Source organism: Ovis canadensis, chromosome X (genome assembly GCF_042477335.2).
Source record: "Ovis canadensis isolate MfBH-ARS-UI-01 breed Bighorn chromosome X, ARS-UI_OviCan_v2, whole genome shotgun sequence".
Taxonomy (NCBI): Eukaryota; Metazoa; Chordata; class Mammalia; order Artiodactyla; family Bovidae; genus Ovis; species Ovis canadensis.
In genome coordinates this window covers 11,868,028-11,878,872 of record NC_091727.1, presented here as the reverse complement: position 1 = coordinate 11,878,872, position 10,845 = coordinate 11,868,028, and positions in this window count along the sequence as shown.

Genomic DNA, 10,845 nt, shown 5'->3' with positions numbered 1-10,845 from the left:
TGGAGGGGGCGGGGCAGAGGGGCGGAGCCTGGGGGAGGAGGAGCTGGAGGCGGTAGCGCTCAAGGGGTGGAGCTGCGGGGTGGGAGGAGTGGGAAAGCGCAGCCGCTGTCTTCGGGGGAGGAGCTGGAGGAGGGGGGCGGAGGAGCGGCAAGGCGCAGCCGCGGTCCCGGAGGCGGATCTGAAGGAGGAGGAGTCGCGCGGTGGGAAGCGTGGGTTAAGCGCCGCCGTGAGTTCCGGAGGCGGAGCTGGAGGGGCGGGCCTGAGGGAGGAGGAGCTGCAAGAGGAGGCGGAGTGGGAAAGTGCCGCGGCAGGACCCGGAGGAGGAGCTGGAGGCGGAGGAACTGGAGGAGAGGGGCGGGGAAGGAGGAGCGCAAGGCGCTGAGAGGATGGAAGCCGGACGGGTAGCTGGAGGAGCGAGGGAGGGCGGGGCGGGGGCGGAGAGCAGGAAGAAGAGCCCCGAGGGTGTTGCGAGGCGGAGGCTGCTGCACACCGAGGGCGGTAGGATGAGAAACCCTGGGTGGCCTGGCTCCGTGGGAGAGATCCAGGCTCTAATCTTGATCTTTCCGTCCAGCTTCGCGGGGGAGAGTCGGTGAACCTGCTGAACTGTGCACAGACGGAGGGTGCGGGAAGGGGGGAGGGAGATGCCTCCCAGCAGGAGCGCCTCCCAACCTGAAATACCCCCAAACCCGTTGCAGATCGCTAGGGCAGTTTACTAGGGTCTGCACACGGGCCTGCCGACGAGATCCACATCCTGCCTGTTTGTACCAGAGAGCTAAGCATCGCTTTACACTTGACCATTTCTGGATGTACCTGATAACAGCTACCATGCCATTGAACCCCAATTAAGAGAAGTATTTTCCTTTCTCTCATTAATGGGTGTCTGCTGCAAAAAAAAAAAAAAATTGTATTATTAGAGTTTGGATTTCATCAATAAAAACATTGTGAAGTTTTTTCCTCACTTGATATTTAAGTACCTCCATAATAGCCTTTTCATTTTGCCTCTTGGCCCACAAAGAGTAAATTATTTACCATTCAGTCCTTCTTTAAAGAGCAGAATTGCCCGGGGTCCTTGAAAAAGCCACAATATCAATGATCATCTGAGCCCTCACAGCAGCTAAGGGGCAAAGTTGCTTTCGATGTTGGATGGAGCCAAGGCCCCGCCAGATTCCCCATCTTTAGGTCGACCCGGTGCCCCTCGTATCAGCTTCACAGCCTCCTATCTGTTGCTTTCTCAAGGGCCTGACCCCAGGAGCAAGATGGCCCAGGTGACTCCCAGCCACAGCCCTCCACATTCCTGGAGGCCCTGCCTTCCCTTCCCTCCCTGCAGACAGAGAAGAAAGGTTTTCTCAAGAAGCAAATACAAAACTAACACAACATTGTAAAGCAACTATACTCTAACAAAAAATTAATTTTAAAAAATAACAAAATATTTTTTTAAAGGACATGGCAGTAGTTCACTATTTAAGAATGTTTGTGGGAACCATATTCAATATTCTGTAATAAACCATAATGGAAATGAATGTGAACAAGAATATATATATATAACTGAATCACTTTTCTATACATCAGAGACTACTACAACATTGTAAATCAACTACACTGCAATTTTAAAAAGATAAGCAAAATTTCTAAAAACAACAACAAGCAAAGAAGCAAATACAGTCCTAAAGCCAACCTCTGGGCACAAACCAAATGCAGGGGAAAGGAGTGTGTTACAGAGGGGTAGAGGGCCTATGTGTTCATGATGCTAGTCAGTTTAACGTTCTCAATGTAAACAAATTAAACAGGGTGGATAAATGGCTAGGTTTTACCTTATGTTGCCAAGAATTGACTCTCCATCAGTAAGAGAAGGCCACTTGCAGGCAGGGGGTAGCCTGCTCTAATTCAACTTCATATTCTTGGGCTATGGGTGATTGTTGGGATTATTCATACCATCAGAAATTTTCATCTGGGTCCATATACTCTGCAAATTAGACTACCTAGCACATCAAGTGTTTCTTTTAAACTCCTGCATCTGCCTGCTCACCAAAAAATTGGCCAAAGCACTAATTTTGGCAGCACCTCTGCCCCTTTTTCATTCCGCCTGGAGATGTGCATGTGCTCTATTGTTTTAGGAGGAAAAACCCTACTTGCAATGACTTTTTATCTATTATTTTATGGATAATCACCGTAGCAATGAGATTCATACTCATACTCAACCATGTGTTTAAAGTTTTCATTGAATGACTTTGCCAATGTAATTATTTTAAGCTCTCCTAATAAAATTTACTACCAACAGTATTACTATAATTTTTATGTCCTTAAAATTTCTCTCACAGACAAAAATATATACACATTCTTCTCAGAGAGTGGCCTCTTGTTAGCGTGGTGGGGCTGCAGTTCTTTGATAACAAAACATATGGACTTTATAAAACAGGAGAAATTAAAGCCCCAGTCCTCAAAGTCTGTTCATGGTTGGGCATTTGGAAGCTATGATTGAAGTGTCACAAGCCACAATTTCAATACTACCAGGGAGAAGCAATATCTGACTTGGGGCAACTGATAAAAATGGTTGTGGGCACAACACTTGGATGCGTTACTCTGCTTAAATGCTGAGCGTAAACAAGGGGAAATGTACCACTGGGATGGATCTGAGCCACCTAAAATCACTAGGAGTAGCAGACTGTCCAGAAAGCTGATTTTTATTTAAATGTGAATACTTTCTCTCCCAAGCCACTTCATCCTTGATGCATAACACCCAGGTTGTGCGGAAATCTTGGTCTAGAGCAGCTCTCTCAGCCTTGCCACTACTGACATCTAGACTGGGTAATTCTTTGTTGTGGGCTCTTTCCTGTTCCTTGTAGGATGTTTAGCAGCAACCCTGGCCTCTACCAGTAGCAACTTCCCACCAGTTGTGACAACCAAAAGTGTCTCCAGACATTGTTAAATGTCCCTGGAAGAGTAAAATTACCCCAGGTTGAGAACCACTTGTCTGAATGAACCACCGTCCCTTTCTTCCTCCACATGAACCTCTCCTTGGAACTGCTTGGGCTTCCTCACAGCATGGCTGCAGGGTTCCAAGATGGGTCACAAAAGAGTTCTCAATGAGTGAGAGCTTATCAAGCCTCTGCTTTTATCCTGTTTGCTGAGGTCCCACTGGCCAAAGCAAGTCACATGGCCAAGACCAGCATCCATGTGGTATGGGACAACATAAAGGCATGAATACTAGGTCCACCAGATGTCTACTCCAGTACACTGACTTCTTGGACAGAATGTGGGGTTGAGGAAGCCTCCAGGAAAATGGGACGCATGTTCAAAGATTCAAGATTCGGAGGATGAAAAGAACATCGACTCTGTTTACATATGATCTCAGACAACAAACATATTGTAAAATATTATTTTAGGATAAAATATTAATGGAGGAAATTAAAATGATAAGGTATTTCCATTGCTGACTTCTATTTTCACTGACCCATGGATAGGGCTGAAATGGAAAAACACTGATTTGACTTTGTGAACTGTATCTTACCTTATATTTCCTGCCAATCTTTTAGCCATTTTCTGTCTATATAGTGAGAGTTCTAAGTATTTGCTGAATGAATTTATTTTCAACTATCTTAAGGCTGAGAAATGGAAGAAATGGCTCAAGTCACATGGCTAGTAAAAGGCAGCAAGGGCATTAGAATGCAGGCCTTCTAGCTCAGTCCTTTGTGCTGGGGAACAGTGCTGTCCAAAAGAAATGTAATGCAAGCCATGTATGTAATTTACATGTTTAGTAGCCATGTGTAAAAAAAGTAAAAAGAAATGACTGAAGTTGTCTTAATACACTATTTAATCAAATATATTCCCCAAATATTATTACTACTACTTATAATCAATATTTAAATTATTGATATATTTTCCATATCTATACCAAGTCTTTGAAACATGATGTACACTTCACCTATCAGTTCAGTTCAGTTCAGTCGCTCAGTTGTGTCCGACTCTTTGCGACCCCATGAATGGCAGTACGCCAGGCCTCCCTGTCCATCACCAACTCCTGGAGCTCACTCAGATTCATGTCCATTGAGTTGGTGATGGCATCCAGCCATCTCATCCTCTGTTGTCCCCTTCTCCTCCTGCCCCCAATCCCTCCCAGCATCAGAGTCTTTTCCAATGAGTCAACTCTTCGCATGAGGTGGCCAAAGTACTGGAGTTTCAGCTTTAGCATCAGTCCTTCCAATGAACACCCAGGGCTGATCTCCTTTAGAATGGACTGGTTGGATCTCCTTGCAGTCCAAGGGACTCTCAAGAGTCTTCTCCAACACCACAGTTCAGAAGCATCAATTCTTGGGTGCTCAGCTTTCTTCACAGTCCAACTCTCACATCCATACATAACTACTGGAAAAACCATAGCCTTGACTAGATGGACCTTTGTTGACAAAGTAATGTCTCTGCTTTTGAATATACTATCTAGGTTGGTCATAACTTTTCTACCAAGGAGTAAGCGTCTTTTAATTTCATGGCTGCAGTCACCATCTGCAGTGATCTTGGAGCCCAAAAAAAATAAAGTCTGACACTGTTTCCACTGTTTCCCCATCTATTTCCCATGAAGTGATGGGACCAGATGCCATGATCTTCATTTTCTGAATGTTGAGCTTTAAGCCAACTTTTTCACTCTCCTGTTTCACTTTCATCAAGAGGCTTTTTAGTTCCTCTTCACTTTCTGCCATAACGGTGGTGTCATCTGCATATCTGAGGTTATTGATATTTCTCCCAGCAATCTTGATTCCAGCTTGTGCTTCTTCCAGTCCAGCATTTCTCATGATGTTCTCTGCATATAAGTGAAATAAGCAGGGTGACAATATACAGCCTTGACATACTCCTTTTCCTATTTGGAACCAGTCTGTTGTTCCATGTCCACTTCTAACTGTTGCTTCCTGACCTGCATATAGGTTTCTCAAGAGGCAGGTCAGGTGGTCTGGTATTCCCATCTCTTTTAGAATTTTCCACAGCTTATTGTGATCCACACAGTCAAAGGCTTTGGCATAGTCAATAAAGCAGAAATAGATGTTTTTCTGGAACTCTCTTACTTTTTCAATGGTCCAGCAGATGTTGGCAATTTGATCTCTGGTTCATCTGCCTTTTCTAAAACCAGCTTGAACATATGGAAATTCATGGTTCACGTATTGCTGAAGCCTGGCTTGGAGAATTTTGAGCATGACTTTACTAGCATGTGAGATGACTGCAATTGTGCAGTAGTTTGAGCATTCTTTGGCATTGCCTTTCTTTGGGATTGGAATGAAAACTGACCTTTTCCAGTCCTGTGGCCACTGCTGAGTTTTCCAAATTTGCTGGCATATTGAGTGCAGCACTTTGACAGCATCATCTTTCAGGATTTGAAATAGCTCAACTGGAATTCCATCACCTCCACTAGCTTTGTTCATAGTGATGCTTTCTAAGGCCCACTTGACTTCACATACTAGGATGTCTGGCTCTAGGTGAGTGATCGTACCATTGTGATTATCTTGGTCATGAAGATCTTTTTTGTACAGTTCTTCTGTGTATTCATGCCACCTCTTCTTAATATCTTCTGCTTCTGTTAGGTCCATACAATTTCTGTCCTTTATCGAGCCCATCTTTGCATGAAATATTCCCTTGGTATCTCTAATTTTCTTGAAGAGATCTCTAGTCTTCCCCATTCTGTTCTTTCCCTCTATTTCTTTGCATTGATAGCTGAAGAAGGCTTTCTTATCTCTTCTTGCTATTCTTTGGAACTCTGCATTCAGATGCTTATATCTTTCCTTTTCTCCTTTGCTTTTCGCCTCTCTTCTTTTCACAGCTATTTGTAAGGCCTCCCTAGAAAGCCATTTTGCTTGTTTGCATTTCTTTTCCATGGGGATGGTCTTGATCCCTGTCTCCTGTACAATGTCACGTACCTCATTCCATCGTTCATCAGGCATTCTATCTATCAGATCTAGGCCCTTAAATCTATTTCTCACTTCCACTGTATAATCATACACTTCACCTATAGCACATCTCAATTTAGACTCACTATAGTTCAAGTACTCAATATCCACACATGACTAGTAGTTGCCATATTAGAGAGAGAATCTCTAGAACACTGATTCCTAAGAGCAGTGCCAAGACACACTGATTTATCCATTCTATTGTGTCTTTATTAGGAGTCTGACAAATAATTTACAGCTAATCATAAAATGCCAATGTTTAGAAATAACAAAGTATAAGTTTAAATGAATGTAAGTTTATTTTTCGAGTAGTGGTATTTTTTACTCATAATCAAGTATTTTTTCCAATTTTTATTTTGATATATTTTCCTTTTACTTTCTATTACTTAAAGAATATTTTCTAAATACTGAAAACCCACAAACTGATCGCCTAGATTGAGCAGCTGGCACACTTTTGCTATATTTGCGTCATCTTTTTTTTTTTGAAGTGTTCTACATTACAGTCATTGCATACTGACCACAAAATTATTTAGTCTGCATCTATAAAAAGATATAGATATTACACAATAAACAAAGATTAACTCAAAATGGATCAAAGACCTGAATATAAGAGCCAAAACTATAAAATTCTCAGAAGAAAACATCAGGCCCTTGGATTAGGCAATGATTTCTTTATTATGACACCAAAACACAAGCAACAACAACAACAAAAACAGAGAAGTTGGACATCAAAATTAAACATTTTTGTGCTTTGAAAGACACCGTCAAGAAACTGAGAAGACAATCCAAAGCATGGGAGAAAATGTTTTCAATCCATGTATCTGATGAAAGACTTGTATCTAGAACATATAAATATGACCACAACACAATAAAAAGACAAATAATTCAAAAATGGCCAAAGGAACCTGCAACTTTATTCCTAAGTGCCAAAATTTGGAAGAAACCAAGATGTCCTTCAGTAAGTCAATAGATACATAAACTGTGGTTCGTCCAAACTATATACCAGTATGTATCTAGTGATACAAAGAAATGAGCTATGGAGTCATGGAAAGATACAAAGGAACCTCAAAGGCCTATGGCTAAGTGAAAGAAACAAACAGAAAAGACTACATAGTGTATGATTACAACTGGGTGATATTCTGGAAAAGGCAAAACTACAGAAACAGTAAAATGAGCCGTGGTTGCCAGAGGCTGGGTGGAGGGAGGAATTAATAGGTAGAGCACAGATGATTTTTAGGACATTTTTAGGCAAACTATTCTGTATGAGACTATAATGGTAGATACATGTCTATAGATTTGTCCAAACCTATAGACTACACAACACCAAGAGTGTGTTGGTACACCCTTATGTGAACTACTGACTTAGGCTGAGGATGACATGTCAACCTTGGTTCATCAGTTGTAATAAATGTAGTACTTGGGTACAGAATGTTGATAGTTGAAGAGGCAGGGGGTATGTTGAGAACTGTCTGTACTTTCCACTCCATTCTACTGTGAACCCAAAACTGCTCTTAAAAAAAAAAAGTCCATTAAAAGAATGAGAAAAATAGGCCAAGGGTTTGAACAGATATTTTTCCAAAGAAAATGAACAAAAGGCTAATAAACACATGAAAAGATGATCAACAGCATTAGACATCAGGGAAAGGCAAAAGAAAACCACAGTGATACCACTTCATACCCGTTAGTTTGGCTATAGTCAAGAAGACAGTGACAAATGTTGGTGAGAATGTGGAGAAATTGGAACCCTCGTATACTGCTTGAAGGCAGGTAAAATGGTACAGCTGCTTTAGGAAACAGTTTGGCAGTTCCTCAGTTAAACACAAAATTGCCACATGACCCAACAATTCCACTCCTAAGTATATAGCTGAAAGAATCGAAAACAGGTACTCAGAGAAACAATTTACGTGAATGTTTCAGTTCAGTTCAGTTGCTCAGTCGTGTCTGACTCTGCGACCCCATGAATCGCAGCACGCCAGGCCTCCCTGTCCATCACCAACTCCAGGAGTTCACTCAAACTCATGTCCATCGAGTCAGTGATGCCATCCAGCCATCTCATCCTCTGTTGTCCCCTTCTCCTCCTGCCCCCAATCCCTCCCAGCATCAGAGTCTTTTCCAATGAGTCAACTCTTCACATGAGGTGGCCAAAGTACTGGAGTTTCAGCTTTAGCATCAGTCCTCCAATGAACATCCAGGACTGATCTCCTTTAGAATGGACTGGTTGGATCTCCTTGCAGTCCAAGGGACTCTTATGTTATAAAAGCACTATTCACAAGAGCTAAAAGGTGAAAACAATCCAGATGTCCATCAACTGATGAGTGGGACAAACAAAACATGATCTTTCCATACAATGGGATATTGATTCAGCCATAAAAAGGAGTGAAGTTCTGATCCATGTGGTGACATGGATGAACCTCGAAAATAGTATGCTAAGTGAAAGAAGCCAGTCACAAAGTACCACATATTGCATGATTCCATGCCTAAAACAGGCAAATCTATAGACAAGTACATTAAAGGTTACACAGGGCTGGGGGATGGGAGGATGGAGGGACTAGAGGGTGATGACTAAGGCTTGTGGGGTTTCTTTGGGAGTCAGGAAAATGTTCTAAAATTGATTACGGAGATGGATGTATAATTCTATGAATATACTGCTGCTACTGCTACTGCTACTTCTAAGTCACTTCAGTCATGTCCGACTCTGGGTAATCCCATAGATGGCAGCCCACCAGGTTCCCCCGTCCCTGAGATTCTCCAGGCAAGAACACTGGAGTGGGTTGCCATTTCCTTCTCCAATGCATGAAAGTGAAAAGTGAAAGTGAAGTCACTCAGTCGTGTCCGACTCTTAGTGACCCCATGCACTGCAGCCTACCAGGCTCCTCTGCCCATGGGATTTTCCAGGCAAGAGTACTGGAGTGGAGTACCATTGCCTTCTCTGATGAATATACTAAGAGGCATTGAATTTTATACTTTACAATGATGAATAGTGTGTGAATTATATCTCTAGAGATATTTTTAAAAGGCCATCTCTTTATGACTCCAATACTATCATATTATCTAACATATAACTATCATCTAACATATTAACATGTCAGGTTGCCCTTCTATGAGGGATATTGAGGATGACCCTGGCTTAAGGCGGTGATAGTCCGATTCCTTCATTATAAGGCTCTTTTCTACCCTTGCAAATGCTAATTTCCTAATTCTGTCATCCCTTTCTGTCTACAAATATTCACTGGAATTCTCCAGTAAAATAGAGCATCCTTTATCTTCTGAAGCTACGTAGTTACCCTCAAATATAATTTGTACTAGAAAATCAAGACTAGAGTTTCATTTTCTTCCTTTTAATGACCAGTTTTAAGAATATGGAGTTCAGTAAGAATGTCATCTGCCACTGAAAGGAACCAGGGTCTTTGGAGATCTGGCAGGTCTAAGGTCCCAAGCAAGGACGGACAACACAAGCCAGGAAACCCTGTGTCAGCTCTTTCCAAGGCAAGGAGAGAGGACCATGTCTGCAGGATCAGGGAGCTGGCTTAAAGTGGTTGCTGCTGCTGCTGCTAAGTCACTTCAGCTGTGTCTGACTCTGTGCGACCCCATAGACAACAGCTCCTCTATCCCTGGGATTCTGCAGGCAAGAATACTGGAGTGGGTTGCCATTGTCTTCTCCATTAAAGTGGTTACTCTCATCAAAGGTGCAACCGTGTGAACAGCAAAAAGTCATGGAAGGATAATGGGCTGAAATACACAAAGTATCTAAAAATTAACAAGTCCAGAATAATAGGCAATAAAATGAAAACCAGAACAAAACAGGAATAGAAGTCAATCTCACTAGGATCCAAGGAAGGAGAATGTTAAACTAACTCCTTTCCATGAAAATTGGTCATTAGAGAGTTTGCATTCTTGAGCGGAGAAGTGAAGGTAGAATTAACTGATTTCTTGGATAATTACATATAATCTGATGCTGCCCAGGGGAACCTCCTTTTCATGTAGGTTGGATCAGTCACTTCTGGAAATTAGATCAAAGATAAAGACTTCAGTGCCCTCACTGATCCTAAGAGAGCTGGATATGGCATACATAATTCAAGTAGTGGAGTCCAGCAAGTTAAGCAGCACAGGAATTCCCAACCAGGGCATAGATGGGAGTGTGAAGAAGTTTAATAATGGCAGCGCCAGAGGTTCTTCAGGCGGATAGAGGGTTTTCAGGGTGGTGAGAAGGTGGGGGAGCTTTCTGATGAGAGGAGCAACACAAAGTCAATTAAACTGAATTGAGTTTCATTTTACTGTGAGCCAAATAGATAGAGAAGGGAAAGGTCTAAACTAAGTAAGGACCAAAAAAGCAAGTTGTTGCAAAACCCTTTCTAGAATAAGGTAGTCATTGAGATAAGGAATAATATCACACATAGATACAGCCAGTACTTGGGCCACCTGATGCAAAGAACTGACCCGTTGGAAAAGACCCTAATGCTAGGAAAGATTGAAGACAGGAGGAGAAGGGGACAACAGAGGATGAGATGGTTGGATGGCATCACTGACTCAATGGACATGAGTTTGAGTAAGCTCCAGGAGTTGGTGATGGACAGGGAGGCCTGGCGTGCTGCAGTCCATGCGATCGCAGAGTCAGACACGACTGAGCGACTGAACTGACATAGCACTTGCTACATGGCAGGCCTTCACCTCAACCCTAATGAGGTTGGTCTTGTAACTCATCTCCATTTCACGGGCAAAGAAACTGGGAAACAGAGAGGTTAGGTAACTTGCCCAAGGTCCCACAGTTATGTAGTGGAGTCAGGAAGCTTTTACTACTGTACCCACTGCCTCTTACATCACTGCATCATGTCAGTAGGAGAAACTGAAGAAGGTTTTCCATTTTAGATCAACGTGATGTACAAGAAACGTACTTCTTCCTTATGATATTATTTCCTGC